Genomic DNA, 17,114 nt, shown 5'->3' on the forward strand with positions numbered 1-17,114 from the left:
AAAAGTGCTACCAGCACTAAACGTTCTACAAGGAAACAGATCCAGTACTTATTATCAATGCCAACTCCTCCAGGCATGTCTAAAGGTCAGTTTCCTGTGCTTTCTCCTATTAACCTGGTGAATTTGAGCATCCTGAAGCAATGTAGCAACTGCCTCATGTACAATGACAACCCTCTCCTCTTACCTTCCAACAGTCAAACGGGCGAGAGATGCAATTATATATCCAGATTAGAAGCCATGCACTCTCCAGCTAAGACTGGAATAGCTGGTCAAGAGGAAAAGGTCAACACTTGTACCACACCACATGGAACACGTAGCCCTCCAGAACACACACCAGCACTGCCTTCACAAAAACACAAACCACACACCAACCTTTGCAGAGGCTCTCAATAAAGATCAATCTAAGCAGCAGAAACCTCCAAGGCAGAAACGCACTAGACCACTACAACACAACACTAATCATGAGACAGATAACTCTTCTAAACAGTGTGCCACTCAACCAAAGCCCCTAAGGCAAAACAGCATGCCCAACACACTAGTCATAGGTGACTTGATAGTAAGGCACACTGGTGTCCCACTCACTAGGTTGAATAAGGAGAAAGTAACAGTCAGCTGCCTGTCAGGTGCCAGGATCTGCCACATAATACACACACTCAGCTCCCTCAACAGGTAGAAATATGACTCTGTCATTGTACATGTGGGTGTGAATGACCTGAGACATACCTCCCTGGACTACATGAAAAGAGACATGGAGGAGCTCTTGGATTATATAGCCCAGGCGGGTATGACTCTAGCCCTGAGCAGTATCCTACCATCACCCAGAATGATACCACAGTACAAGCAGAAAATTATTGATTTCAACAATTGGCTAAGTTTCTGGTGTCACTCTAAGGGGATCCAGGAGCTGTCTGCCTGGGATGACATGACTGACAGACCTCAATGCTTTGCCGTGTGTGCTAACCCAGTGTCACCACTGGGCTTCCAGATACCGGCCAAGGCTCTTGCCACCCCTATAGTGCGGTGTTCCAAAGACCACATTACCAACATAACAGCTACAAATGCAACCTGAGGGTCATGCTGCTCAACGCTAGAAGTCTAAATCTCAAAATGCACTTGCTTGAAGCACTCCTTAAAATGGAGAACATTGACATTTGTGCTGTAACAGAGACCTGGTTCAAGGCAGCAGAAAGCACCCATGCAGTACCAGGTTATAACTCATTCCACACCTTTCAGTCCCAGAACTTGGACCAAAGCTCCAAAGGTGGTGGTATTTCCATATTCATAAAGGATGCACACACCTCCAGACTGGTAGCCCAACATAACGCATCAGAGATACGTCAGGTGCAGCTAACACGGGGTAAGATAGTGATTCAGGTCATAGCCTTTTATAAGTCTCCAACCATGTCCCAAGACTTGCACTCCACGTTCCTAAGCACCCTGGAGAATATTAGGGTCCAACCTAACACTCTCTTACTAGGTGACTTTAACTACTCCTCCATTAGCTGGGTAAACTACTCATGTACCAATACACTCACCCAATGTTTTCTGGAGTTCATTAATTCCAATGCCCTGGACCAACTCATTCTTACCCCCAATAGAGGTAGCAACATCCTTGACCTTGTTATTACTAACATAGGCAACCACTGCTCTACACCAATAGTCAGCTCCTGCCTGGTTAGATCCGACCACAAACTAATCACCTTAGAAATCCACATCCCAACCATCCCACCCCCACCCCACCCCAGCAGAGATAACCACCATGAAAAACTCCTCCAAAGCTAACTTTGGGCGCATAAAAACAAAGGTGGCTAACTTCACGGCACCCATACAAATGGAGAATAGTTGCGTGACCGCAGAAACATACACCAAAGCACTGTACGAACACGTACACAAATGCATGGATCTTACCATATCCAATAGAACCAAGATGCTCTCCTCCAAAAAAAGGAAGCCAATCTGGTGGGCCCCTGCCATAAACAAACTCTTCAACAGAAGGAGGAAACTGATGTAGAATAAGGTGAAGTCCCAAGACTGGAAAAACTCCCTTATCAGCCTCAACAAAAAGTTGAGATCCCCCATCAAATCCTTTAAAGCTAGCTATGAAAACAGAATTGCAGCAAATAGTAAAGACAACCCACAGGGCCTTCTATAGTTATGTAAAGAATCTCCGTGCCAATACCCCAGATGTGGTCTGAGCTACTGCACAATGGTACCTCCTCTACCGAGCCAACAGATATTGCCAGTATACTGGCCGACAGATTCAGTGCCAACTTTACCCCTTTCTGCCCCTCAAAGGACCAATCACAATACCAGTAGATTGCCAGGCACCCAGTATTACTGCTGCACAGGTTAAAACAGCACTGTCCAAGGCCAAGAGTACAGTTTCTATGGGACATGACAATATTCCTGGTTGTGTTCCATATGAACTACAGAGTGAACTGGCACCTCACCTGTGTGCCCTGTTCAGTCACAGCTTCACCTCAGGCTTTGTCCCTACTGAATGGCGCACTGCTACAGTCATCTCTCTCCACAAAGGAGGAGCAACTACAGACCCTGGGAACTATCTCCCCATTAGCCTGACGAGTCTGATATGCAAAGCTATGGAACACATCATCATGGACCTAATAAACAAGGATATAGGGAATCTTCAAACTCTGGATCCCACACAGTTTGGTTCTGTGAAGGGTAGATCATGCCTGCTCAACTTGGTTGACTTCTTTGAGTCAGTCGCCAGAGCTGTAGATGAAGGCAAGGTGGTTCATACAGCCTACCAAGTTCTGGCCAAGGCTTTTGATACCTTTCCCACTCAGGAATCATAGAAAAACTCACTAAACTAGGCATCAATCCCTTTATCACTAGGTGGGTTGCAAACTGGCTCACAGATAGAACCCACAGTGTGAAAGTAGCTGACTTCAAGTCAGACTGCTGACTAGTCACAAGTGGAGTCCCACAGGGTTCGGTCCTGGGTCCTCTCCTGTCTGGTATCTACTTCTCTGAAGTCCAGGCCAACATGAAGGGACTCTGGCTGACAAAGTTTTCAGACGATTGCAAGTTGGGAGCTATTATTAACTCACCAAGTGATGCTGACATCCTACAGAATGGCCTTACTGAGACCAAGACTGGTGTTAGAACCATGGCGTTAAGCTCAATGCCAAAAAATGTATCGTCATCCCCTTTGGGAAAAACCCAGTTCCCATGAATTACCACATTGATGGTAATCCACTGAACACAGAAGGGATTATAAGAGATCTGGGAACACAGGATGACTGCAACCTCTCTTTTGATCACCACATTGCCACTGTGGTCAGAAAGTCCTTCTATGTGGCACATCTTATTACTAAGGGTTTTGCATCCAGGAAGAAAGAGGTCATTGTCTCCCTCTACTCTTCCCTCATTAGGCCAATCATCGAGTACAATGCCCTATTTGGCATGTACCTCACTAGACACCTGCTTCAATCTGCCATAAGAGTTCATCAAAGAAATACCAAAAAAGTTTATTTACTTTAAAAAGTTTAGCTCAGTTGATTACCATCAGCAATACATTAACAGAATGTAAATAGTCAAAAACAAAATTAATTACATCATGTATAAAAACATTACTAATCTGAAGCAAATATTATACATGGTTTAAAGAACTAAAACAGGGAAGGCTGAAGGAGTGATCCAGTCTAAATTAAACTATTTGACAGTACTGAATGATGATTTGTGTTGCAGGGCTTCTGCAACAGTAGCGACAAAATAGGCAAAGTCAACAAAATGGTGATGTACAACAAAGGAAATGGAACAGAATGGTATATCTTTGCTGCAACTTCGTACTTCTTTCTTAGACATTGTTTTAATTGACTGGATCTTCATGTCACTCTTCAGAATGTTTGCTAGCACCTGTAAATGAAGAAGTACAGAACAATACGTGGTCATGAGCTTAATTTAGAACTGGAATTTCCTGAAATTATTAGGCTGCAGTTCCAAACTTACACACAAGCTCACGAAAAGTATGTTTTTCAGCAATTATGTTTCGTACTGTAAAGCCGCGGTGGTGCAGCGGTAGCGTTGTTGCTTCACAGCAAGAGGTTTTCCAGTTCGATTCTCAGCTGCAGCGCCTTCTATGTGGAGTCTGCATGTCCTCCCCATGGTCAAGTGGCATTTAAAAGAAATGCGTAAATGGGCATGCCTTCATTGAAGGTTAGGTGTCAAGCTGGCACCTCAGCACTGTAAAAATCTACTGCCAATTATTAGCAGACGAGAGTTCTGCTGTGGTGACCCCTAACCGGGAAAAGACGAAAGAAAACAACTGTTAAAAAACTTTTTTTTTCATGAGCATTTATTAAATAAATTAGCTATACATCTTCATCTGATTTGAAAAGTAATTTTTCTACACAGAATGATAAATTTCCTTTTAGGACTCAAAAATTGTCCTTGATCTGAAAAATGACTGCTATCAGATTCATGGGATAAGGAAGAAAAAAAATGCTTACATGTAGATTTCAGAGGAAATGTTGAAAGCTACCAAATTTAAAGCACAACTCCACTCTAAAAGGGTTCCTATCACACAGTCGAACTTTTACAAGTTCAAACCTCATATGGTCGAGACCATAAGTTCGAATTTTTAAAAGTTAGAGTGTTTGAATGGAAATCTCCATAAGCACAGGTTTCTATTTTGTTCAATGGGGTGCGATCTCATAGTTGGTATATTTAAGTAATGAGGGGTGTGGAGGGTGAAGCCCCCACGTGGGGGGTGCAGGGGGACTTTCCTCCCTGCTTACACACAGTTTATTTTATTTTCTGTTATTTATTTTTTAATCCATAGTCGAAGTTTTGTAACTTTGAACATAATGGTTCGAACATTACATGTTCGAAGTTATAAGACTTCGACTATGTGATATAGACCCACTCTAAACACACTATTTGTTTTCCCAAAACTGTACTTTTCTCTCTATAAGATAATGGGCACGATTCATGAAGAGCTAATTCCTGCTCTACTGTCGTGTGCATAGTGTAACTCGCACACAGTAAGCTCTCCATTTTGTATTCATTAAACAGCTCTACATGTCATATACGACCACCAAACAAAGGTAAATAGCAGAGTATGATCATGAAAACATGATCAGCTGAATTACATGCTAATGAACTAATCCAAGATGGTGGAACCATTCAGAAATCTATAAAGTAATCGTGTAGGGATGATGTAGCCCTATGCCATGACCACCAAAATCTATTTGAATACAGCCTCCATCACAGTTAGAAAAAATGCAGTGTTAAGGGCTACTGCTTCTCTCTTACATATGTATGTGCAACAGGTTCAAATCAATGCTGCTGCTGCTGATGATGATGATGCTAGACCTCGTCCCAGGACAGGAAGGGTGTTCAGACCCAATGTAACATATCATGGACTGCATAACATTGAAATAGTAGAGCAATGAAGGGTTGATAAGAGAAACACTACAGGAACTCTGCAAACCCTGCCAGCCCCAACTCAGACTAAGACGAAATTGAGGAAAACCTATACCAAAGGAAACTAATGTATGTGTAGCATTAAGGATATTAGCTACTGGTAGATTCTGGGGACACATAGGGGATATACTAGGGGTGTCACAGACCTCAGCCTCCAGAATATTTATCTAATGTCTCAATGCTATGCTAGAACATGCAGGGGAGTACATCTATTTGCCATGCACACCAGCGAAGAAAGCAACAGCAATGCAGAAATTCTATGCGGTAGTACACTTCTCTGAAGGCTTGAGGGCCATAGACTGTACTCACATAGAAATAAAAGCCACACCTGGTGAACAGGAAGGGAACTACATCTAATGGAAGGGGTTCCACTCAGTCAACTGTCAAGTTGTCTGTAATACCTGAGGGATCATCCTCAATGTCTGTGCAGGCAACCCAGGCAGTTACCATGACTCTCACATATGGCACACCTCGCAGGTTTACACAAGGTTTGCTAGGGGTGATGTTCCAAAAGGCCATCTATTGCATGATGCAGGTTATGCACTGGAACCATGGCTCATGACACCCATGAAAAATGCAAACCACCCACAGACGAAGGATACAACAATGCTCAAACTAGAAACATCACAGAGCATGTGTTCGGCATGCTGAAGTCATGGTTCCACTGCCTAGAAACATGAGGGGGTGTACTGCAGTACAACCCAGGCACCTGAACAGAAATGCTCACACTCTATGTCATGTTGCACAATATCATCTTGAGGTAACAGCTGCAACAGGGACAGCAAGGCCCAAGTCCACACATTCCTGGACCAGAGGCTGGGCCAGCACCCACAGACAAGGATTCTATAGAACATCTAGCTGCAGAGATAACCAGTAGATGTAGGTATGAACAATATGCCCTTGCCGTGGCTATGAGGCAAAGGATAGCAAACATACACTCACCACCTAAGACTAAAAGGTTAGCACACACGCTCAGCAATTAAGAGGCAAATGACAGCATACACTCACCAGCAAAGCAATACATGTAACAACTTAAGCACATACAAATATTAAAAATGATGCCATCCGATGCACACAAATGTTACTTAACCATGTAATGTTTGTGTATGGAAAACATCAGACAGAGACAGCCCCAGAGCACATGACTCATAACTGCAGTAATGTCAAGTTAAGTGCAGAACCTGGATTATACGAACAAATGTGTAAGAAGATAAACTACATACTGTTAGTCATAAATGTACTTAATCAGAACCTGTGTGAGGTATCAACAAATGGCATTCTTGGCTTATAAGAATGATATCTGCAATATACAGCTATGCATTATACACAATAACTGGCATCAAGCTAGTCACTTACCCACTGTACACAAAACAGTCAACAGTTTCACAAGCAGAACAATAAGCAGGAATGCAGTATCACTGGTTTGAATGCATGAATTACAATACTAAATGAAAAAAGCCTTCCAAAATGAGTATTTACAGAAACATCTACAAACCTGTCATATACTAAATATGCATATAATCAACATACTGAGAAAGACTGTCTTAGCTATCCAATCTGTGCATCAGACATATATGCAACTCCAAGTCAAACATAGATTAGCAAAGGGCATGGCACAGTTATCATTATTTGCATGGGAGGGCAGTAGGCCAAGGCTGACACCAAAGTCGTGAGTCCATGTGAGTAAGAAACACAGAACACTCAGTAAATTAGGAAATAACTCAGGGCCTCTAACACGAGATATATTCCAAATCAACATCATTAAGGTTTTCTTAACATGCATGTGTGTGGGTCCGTATGGGCAGTTTTTGTGAAATGTGTGTTTGTCTGCATAAACGCAATCAAGATCTATACTAGCACTACATCCTGCCATGTCAGAGAGGTGTGAGCTGTGCACGGTAGAGTTGTCATTTCAGTGTTGCCCCTCACAACCATGTTTACTGCCTCTGCCAGGAGTTGCACTGCCACTTCCATGTCGCTGGTTCAAAGTGGGAGTGCTACCTGAGTGTGAGAAATGTCTGCTGGACAAGCTCTCTTCACATCTACATCCAGGACCATGACCTCATGGCCTACCTCAATCATTGATGGAGCAGTTGAAGTAGTGCCACTATGGGAGCAGAATCTTGCATGGCTGTGTTTGTTAATACCAGAGGATGTTACAGCTCTAAGGACACATGGATGCTAGCCACCCCCCCCCAGCAGATAATCCATCACAGACTCTGCTCAACCCAGATTGTCAATCATCCTCTCCAATGAGTCACCCACACAGTTGAGGTAGCCACACACGTCAGAATACACCACATTTCGGACTTGCATCTCTTCCAAGGCCCTTGTGGAATGTGTCTGTGCCTCCATGATAGCCCTATACATACGTCTGGTGGCACATAATGACACAACAGCATCAGGACAAGGATGGATAGTAACCCTCCTTATAGCACGTCTAACAACCCTCATATGTAGTGCCATGCCCTCATGATGGCTATGGGCAGACACAACCAGGTATGCAATTGGAGTAACCATGCCACCCCAATCAACCATGGCACCCTCAACCTGCCCTATATCTGAGGCCCGAGTGGAATGGGTATGTACCGGCATACTGACTGTGTCCAAAATAAGGCCAGTGGATGTGTGAGCCACAACCTCAGTGTCAGACTGAACCTTTACACTCCCTGATTATACCTCTATATCACCACCATCATCATCAGTGGTTACCGATACTCAGACATTAGAGGGTACAAGTTGTACACAGGCACTGTCAGGGTCCCCTATGATAATAATAAATAAACACAAGCAGGAGAAAAATAGTGAGTAGAAATGATCCAAACTTGGTTATACACTCTTATTAAACAATTTCAGATGTTAAAGGAATACAGTACGTTTTACTCTGCCCTCAGACTTGCATCTAAGTAATGGTTATTACTAATCAAGGAACGTTTGTGCTGACCATCTGTAGGTCTTTCATATGGTAAATCTAATTCCCCTTGAAGAAAGGGAAGGTAGTGGAAAGAAGACTAATACACATCACAATTCAAATGACACAAGGACAAGAGAATAATGCTCTGCCTATCTTCCCCTTAAGAAATATCTCAGAATCAATGAGACTAATCCTCCCCCAACATAATCTCTGATGGACTCCTCTCTCTTGTAAGGCACACTTAGCGATGTTTTCAGATGTAGAAGTAGTAACACATAAAGATGTCTAAAATGGCATTACATGCTATATATATATATATATATATATATATATATATATATATATATATATATTTATATATATATATATCTGTGTGTGTGTGTGTGTGTACATATAGCATACCTGAAATTTCTTTTTGGGACCCACTTGGCCTTTTTTCCATATCAGCACCAACATCAAGGAGTCTATGCAAACCCGCCACTATGGTGGTTCCATAGCAGGACATCCACCTGTAGCCATCTGTTCCCGTGCTACCACAGCTGCCCTTCTGCATGCAGCCATAATTATAACAATGGCACTGTGCCACACCTGATTATAATTTCTGGCATACCCACCCACTGCATTTATATCAGCAACAACGTGTTGACATATGCTTTTTCTGGCTGACATATAACCTCTGCTTCTGTCAAGCATGAAGGATCCATGGTGGTGTAAGGCTTCGATTATGACATCATTCTCTGCATCACTGAATAGTGGCTTTTGTGGAACAGACGACCTGGGTGCCATACTCATGTATGACATAAAACAGAAAAAAATATTTGTAGCACTTACAGAAAGCATTCTTCTCAAGGCAAATCAGTGCACCCATCCCTCAATACAAAATAATTGAACACACAATGCTAATTTCAGAGTATACAAAAGCTAAGGGAGCCTCTTCTTTAAAAAAAGAAACATTACTACATTAACATTACATACAATATGTTAACATGTTTTTAATGGTGGCAGCAATTCTTTAAATGTCTGCTTGATGGCAGTATTATCAATAACTACGCAAAAATCCAAGTTCAACTACCCATACAATTTCTATTAGTTTGTCCACTGCTGTGGAAGTCGGCAGGGGCTATCCAAGAAGCCTAATACCACCATTAGCTACACATGTACAATCCCTTGAAGTAGATGATAAACACAATACAGTTGTCTGCTGTACCTGGTGAAATTCCAATAGCAAATGATAACATAGTGCTGTGGCTTAACCATACTAACTTGAAATACACAGCAAAACTGACAAATGTGCAGTATACCAGCAATGAATTTTGAAAACTGCATACATATCAAAAATTCTTTTTCTTCTACTGCATATTGGAATACATTCAAATTATGAAAATGAAAGCAATTTATGAAGAAGACAGACATACTTTATGAAATAATACAGTAATTTGTAGAATGATCTCCTCAAAGTAACTAGCAATAATGGTCTGTCTCTATCCAGTCTCCTCTCCTTCCACTTCCATAGCTACACTATTACTTTATATAGTGTAGATTCAACCCTCTGAGCACTGCAAAGCAGCAAATGTCTCTCCAGCAGGTCCTATTTATATCCCAGCTAAGGTGTGTCTTTAGAATGGGTAATTCTGTCTTTTTTAATTTCTCCAAGTCTTTTGGGCTTCTAATACCATGACAGGAATGAACCCCATTCCTAAGTCAAAGTACGATTAAAGTTCATGAAATTAGTATTGTTTCAATCTTTGATATCAGCCAAAAGTGCTCTATGCAGCATCCGCAATGTGCCCAGTAATGACTCCTTCTGCAATGTGTATGGGGTTACATGTATTGGTAACATATCTAAATACGACTGTAGACTCTTTTTTATAAGACCCATTACTCCTACTACTATTGGAACTATCTGGGTATCTTTCTTCCTCATTGCTCTCATTTCTGCCTGCAGATCCTGAGATTTTATGACTTTCTGTATCTCTGTATGCAAGACATTGTAGTCACTGGGTGTGGTGATTTCAATGATCAATGCTACTTTTGTCTTCTTTTCATGGACCAAAATCCAGTTTTCTAGCATCTATCTTTGGAACTGTTGGTAATGGGTGATCCCATGTGATGTAAACTTCATCATTTTCTATGATGCTTTGTGGCTCATGTTTCCAGTGTCTTTCCATAATGTTTGCACAATCCCCAGTGCAACATTCTTGCCACGTTATTATGTCTTTCAGTGCACAGTCTTTCTGCCATTAGTATGTCACAACCAGCAAAGAGGTGTGCAACTGTTTCCAATTTGGTTTTACCCACATGTTCAATGGACTTTGTAAACCAGCGTGTATGTAGCCCACTATCTTAGGCCGCCAATATTAACCTTTCATCTCTTGGTTTGAATTTGCCTCTTCTTAACCATTCCTGTGTTTATTCCTGATCAACATGAGGGTCTTCCAGAAGTTTTCTATACTTACAATTCTGCAATGTGAAGATGCAAATGAGATGTGGAATTAATAGCATTCCTGACTACTAAAAAATTATTTGGTGTAGGGGATGTAAACATGGTATAGGTAGCTACATGATTGCATGCACACACCCTAGGAATGCAGGGAGGAGCAATGGCAATTGCTAGCTACTAATGGCTGCCAATGTTACTAACTGCTCTGAATACAACAGGTAATACTGAAGTGACTCTTGCCTCTGAGTGTTTGTATCATGCAGAGTAGACTTAAAATAAAAAGTGTAAGCACTTGTAGAGTTTTGAGAACAACTTCAGCAAGACTGATATCCTTGGAGTAAGAGCACAATATCCATCCTCAGCATAAAATGTGCCTGAAATGGTGATTAGCTATAATACACGTTGAAACAAGTATGAAAATAAATGGCCAAAACATTGCATTTCTGAGAAGAGGGGAAGATGTTTATTGCTCAGAAAATAAAGAGAAGAAATAGCTGTCAGCGTTGGCAATGTAACATTAATATGGTGTGGGCTATTATTAGTGTAAACTATTTGCCAATATCAGATTGATCTAGACCTTTTCAAGTAAATGAGAAAGTAATTTTTTTTTGTCCTGAGTTGGTGGCAAAGAAGGATAAGAAACACAAATGAGTGTGTGTTGTTATTGCATTGAGCTGTGGGTTCAAATACATTTAGTGTTCTGTCCAACAAAGTTAATGCATATTTTCTGAGCATATGATCAGGTTGTACCACACAAATATCTGAGAAACTTTCACAAGCTTGCTTTTTCATTATTATTCTTCTATATTTGTTATTACTGACTATTGTCTATTATTTTTTTATTTCTTTTTTTTTGTGTTCCTCATTTGCACTTGTTTTGGCAAAACACACTCCTGAGTGGCAGCGTTTTGAAGCAGTGAATGAGAGTCCACTGCTCAAGTGTGTAGAATATATATTGCTATATATGTTTTTTTTTGCCTGTGTATTCAGCACTGCTTAGCAGATCACAAAGAGGGCTCAAAGTTAAAGGAAAGCGTGAACAATGTCATTTCTGTGATCTCCATTAACGGATATAGTTTTGTCACTGCTGCACAGTATTACTAAAGAGTAAGTGATGTGCAACCAATATATACCTCTTTCAGTGGCAGAAGCTGTAGATGCATTGACTTTGGCACCTTAACAGACATACTCAAGGGTTCAAATCCATACTGTATAAAGGGAATGCATAAAGTATTACTCCAGATGTATGACTTACTTTACTTGCCTGACCCTGGGAACTACCGACCAATAAGCCTGACCAGTCTGTTCTGTAAGGCTATGGAGAGAATCATTATGGAACTCATAAATGGAGAGACTGGGAACCTCCAGTCGCTGGACCCCACACAGTTCGGCTTCGTCAAGGGCAGATCATGCCTCCTGAACCTGGTGGATTTCTTTGAGACAGTTACTCAGGCTATAGATAAGGGAAAGGAGGTACATACAGCTTACCTTGACCTTGCTAAAGCATTTGACACCATTCCCCATTCAGGTATTATTGATAAGCTCACCAGCCTGGGCATTAACCCTTACGTCACAAGATGGATTCCAAACTGGCTCTCAGACAGATCCCATAAAGTAAGAGTAGCGGGATCTATGTCTGAATCCAGACCAGTAACGAGTGGTGTGCCTCAGGGCTCTGTCCTGGAGCCCCTCCTGTTTGGCATATACTTCTCAGAAGTACAGGCAAGCACGGAAGGGCTGTGGCTGACTAAGCTTGCGGACAACTGCAAACTGGGTGCTATAATAGAGTCTCCGGCTGACATGGAGATCATCCAGAAGGGCCTAAATGAGACTGATGCATGGTGTCAAAGCCGTGGTCTCAAGCTAAATGCAAAAAAATGCGTAGTAATCCCCTTTGGAAAAAAAAAGAGTACCCGCAAACTACAACATAGGAGGTAATCCCCTGAAATCTGAAAAAGAAATAAGGGATCTAGAGACCCAAGTAGATAGTCAGCTTTCCTTTGATAACCATATTGCCAAAGTGGTTAGAAAATCCTTCTATGTGACCCATCTGATCATGAAAGGGTTCGCATCAAGATCTAAGGATGTAATGGTGCCCCTCTACTCTTCCCTCATCAGACCCATTATTGAGTACAATGCACCAATTGGAATGTATCTGGCTAGACATCTCCAGCAGCTGGAGAGACCACAAAGGTACCTAACCAAGAGGATTACTGGCCTCAAACAGTTGCCCTATGCAGCACGATTGAAAAAGCTAAGACTGTTCTCTGTTGCATACTGCTTTCTCAGAGGCGATCTCTGTCTAACGTACAGAGCCATGTCCAACCCAGAATTGTTGAACATGCTCCATCTTAGCAAAAGCAAATCTACTCAAGCTACATGCTCTGGGGATATAAACCTCAACACAACAATGAATAGAACATGCTCGAGGGATAGATTCCCTTCGCAGAGACTTCCCTTACTATGGAACAGGGTCCCGATCTACATAAGACACACTTCAAGAGGAACCTTGATGAGTGGTTGGGTAACATAAAGTTCACACCGGGGATCACACCAACAGCACTACTAGATAGGAGCCAAGGGTGCTAGCTGCTAGTACAAGGGTCTAGGGAACTACTAAAGGGGCGGTGAATAATGCACAACGTGGCTGGGCTAATATATGCCTTCGGGCAGATAGTCCAGTACGAACCTATGAACCTAACCTATCAATTCATATGCTTTTTGTGTCTAGTGCACTTGCTCACTGCTGAGTGGTGAGCAATCAAGCTTAATTACTTAAGGAAAAAAGTGAAACATTTTATTTGGGCAGCCTTCTGCAGTGCAAACAGGCTTAGCAACAATATGCGCACATCAGCACTCTAAACAGAATTGAGTGGAGAGCATCCACCTGTTAACTGTTTCTGTGGTATGAGGTGTATGTGCACTGCTTTTATATACAGACTACAATTGATTTAGGGTTTAGATAACACTACACACAAATGGCTATTATAATTATGTTTATTGCAATACTCGACTCATTAATGCTTTGATTAATTTTTCTAAGTAGCATATGTCATTGCTGATTTAGTTATGAAACACAGATAAATGTTTGTGTAATTGTTTAAGCAGGATATTTTTTAAAATGGAATAAAATGCATTTGTTGCATATCTATGATAGGCAGAATACTTAAGTTAAAGTCATCTTCTTTCCTCACATAGCCCAACTCTGTGTTTAGGATAGTATGTGTAATGAGGAATGTATGTATCATAACTTCAACATTTCTGATTTGGATTGTCAGGATTGTATACATTATATAACTAATGTTTACCTCACCTATTTTGCACACTATGTAAAAACTCTGCTATACCTTGCATTCCTTGTGTGAACTTAGAACATGCATTTTTGTCATATTTGTTGCTAAATACTTGTACTTTAACTAATGTGTTCTATTATGGAGCTTTTCTCCCCGGTCTCTGCTGAAAACGGGTTTCCAACCCAATTGGACACTACCCGGTTAACAAAGGTAAATAAATAAAAAATAAATAAATACCCTAACCTGTATTAATCAGCTTGTGAAAATCTCTCCATCTGACATAGTTTTACAAACAATAAACTAAAAAGTGGTCTCAGTGCCAAACCCAAAACCAGTAAACACGAACAAAGCACCGGGAAACCAGCAGTGTAGACAATTCCTTTAATACACACACAAAAAGACACGTAATCAAACCACAGAACAAGCACAGGATAATAACGTTGTGATAGTGTTTCCTTTTACATTTTTGTCAAAGGAACTCCATCAGATAAAATAATCCCTCCAAAATTACATATATATATATATATATATATATATATATATATATATATATATATATACACCTATCAATTTTAAAATATCCAATGAAGTAACAGAATCAATCTAAAGTGTTACGTGAATTACAAATCAATTCCTCTATATAAAATGCAGAACGTAGAACATGTTAAACATTCTCAGATATAAAATATGAAAGATGAACCTACTATCCTCAATGAACTTGTAGGACATCAATTTAAATAATTTAAATAAATAGTTTATAAAATCTTAAAAGACCAAATATAAATTAAATGCTAAAAACCTAGAGTATAGCACCATCTGGTGGAATAAAATTTAGTCTATGCAGCAAACTGTGTTAAAATACAGATTATTCAAATTGATTTTATAAACTATAACACTTTTGATTGATTCTGTTACTTCATTGGATATTTTAAAATTGATAGGTATATATATATATATATATATATATATATATATATATATATATATATATATATATATATATTTGTGGGTGTGTGTAATTTTGGAAGGATTATTTTATCTGATGAAGTTCATTTGACGAAAACGTAAAAGGAAACACTATCACGTTGTTATCCTGTGCTTGTTCTGTGGTTCAATTACGTGTCTTCTCATGTGTGTATTAAAAGGAACTGTCTACATTGCTGGTTTCCCAGTGCTTTGTTGGTGTTTAATAGTTTTACAAACAGTAATACTGTCTCTTTCATGGCAATGCATTTCACAGGACTTCCTAAGGTCACACACATACAGGCTTTTGTGAAGTAAATCTCCATTCATATTGGCTTCAGTTTATTTGTAATGAAGATGGCTGAAAGGTAGATCCCCTGTAGCACTAATAAATAATCACCTTGATTGAAATGTATTCATTATTTTCTCCTTGATTCCTGCATTGGTCAATTAACTTTTTACCATGTGTAATTCCAGAACATTATGTGCCAAGTCATACTATTTAACCTCCAAAACACTAAGGATAACAAGCCAAGCCATTAAGCCTGTCATTGTTGACTATCTGGAAAAGTGTGAATAGGTCGCCTTTAAAAGTGAGACTGGAATTTGGCAACAATTCAGACTTACAGTTGCTGCTTGTCTTCTCCAAACATGGCTAGCGTGGGAGATGATGATGCTGAATTTAGAGCACAGAGGCTGTTGAAGAGTTCAGGATTCTTTTTGGCACTCCTCATGAAGTGCTACTGCATGGGACTATACTGGGTCTCAGTATAAGACTGAGGCTTGGAACAAATTATCCAAGGCTGTTTTCAGTGCAACTGGTATCCCATTCACTGGGGAGGACTGTCATCACCACTATAGTGACCTGAAACAGTGCAAGAAGGACCTCCTCAGCAGATTTTAATTTTACTTAATGACCAAGAAAGTCTGACTAGGACAGAACCTATTTTCAGCAGAGGCCCAGGGGGAAATGCCCCAGACACGTCTTTGGAATGAGGGAGGAAACCCATGTGAATATAGGGAGTACATGTAGACTCCACACAGAAGTCACCCCAGCCAAGAATCAAATGGGAGAACCTCTTGCTGTGAGGCAACAATATTAACCACTGCACCACCCAGATGGGAAAATAAGTTTAGGACTGCTGACATTCCTTAGTTGTGTAAGTACACTGACCCATCAGTATTAAATGCTACAGAATGCAGGTCACAGCCAACACTGTTATTCAATATCCTTTCAAGACACTTCTCTTCTTCTATTCTTCTCTGTTGTATAGCTACAGAAGACATTGCACCAAACAGTAAGGTGCACCAGGAGAGGTTAAATTGCCTCAGAAAGGCACAGTGCACATATGCATTAGATCTTACTGTAACACTGTTAAGTACAGTAATTGTATGCAATATGTCAATGCTGGAATACATAGTTGTATCACTGATAGTGCACTGTAACTGATTAATGATTAATGGTACAACAGAGTAAGACCTTCCTGAGACTTCCAAGATGGCTGTACATTGAGTAATGTGTGTGAACTGTGAAAACAGAAACTCAGCAGGGAAGGCCAGTAGACTTGTGCTTATGGGTAAATTTCAGTAACTGGCTAGTAAATGCACTGTCTGGATGCCAGGACTAAAGATATACAGAACATCTGAAAAAAAATCAGCTACAAAAAGTGAGGAAGAAACACTGACTGGGAAAAGTTCTGCAGCTGCTCAGCAAAAAAGCAATGCAACCTTCAGACATGATTTCAAGGAACCTACAGGAAGTTATAAGATAACTGCATACAGACCTGGTTAAAATAAACAAAACACCGATGGAATATATCAACACAAACAACAAACGGATGGAAATCAAGAAGCTTTAAACAGTTATTCAGTTGAAATGATAAAGCTGCAAAAATCAGAGTTCAAAATGAAGAAAACGCTGGCTGAATATGAAACAGCTCAGGAAGAGATGTTTCAAAAAACAGTAGAATTAGAGGACAGAACACGTAGAGAAAAAACGAGATTTCAGCTATACCAGAGAAGGTGGAAGGAAAAGACTGCATTAATTTTTCGA

Source organism: Protopterus annectens, chromosome 12.part0, assembly GCF_019279795.1.
Source record: "Protopterus annectens isolate FY-2018-M chromosome 12.part0, PAN1.0, whole genome shotgun sequence".
Lineage (NCBI taxonomy): Eukaryota > Metazoa > Chordata > Ceratodontiformes > Protopteridae > Protopterus > Protopterus annectens.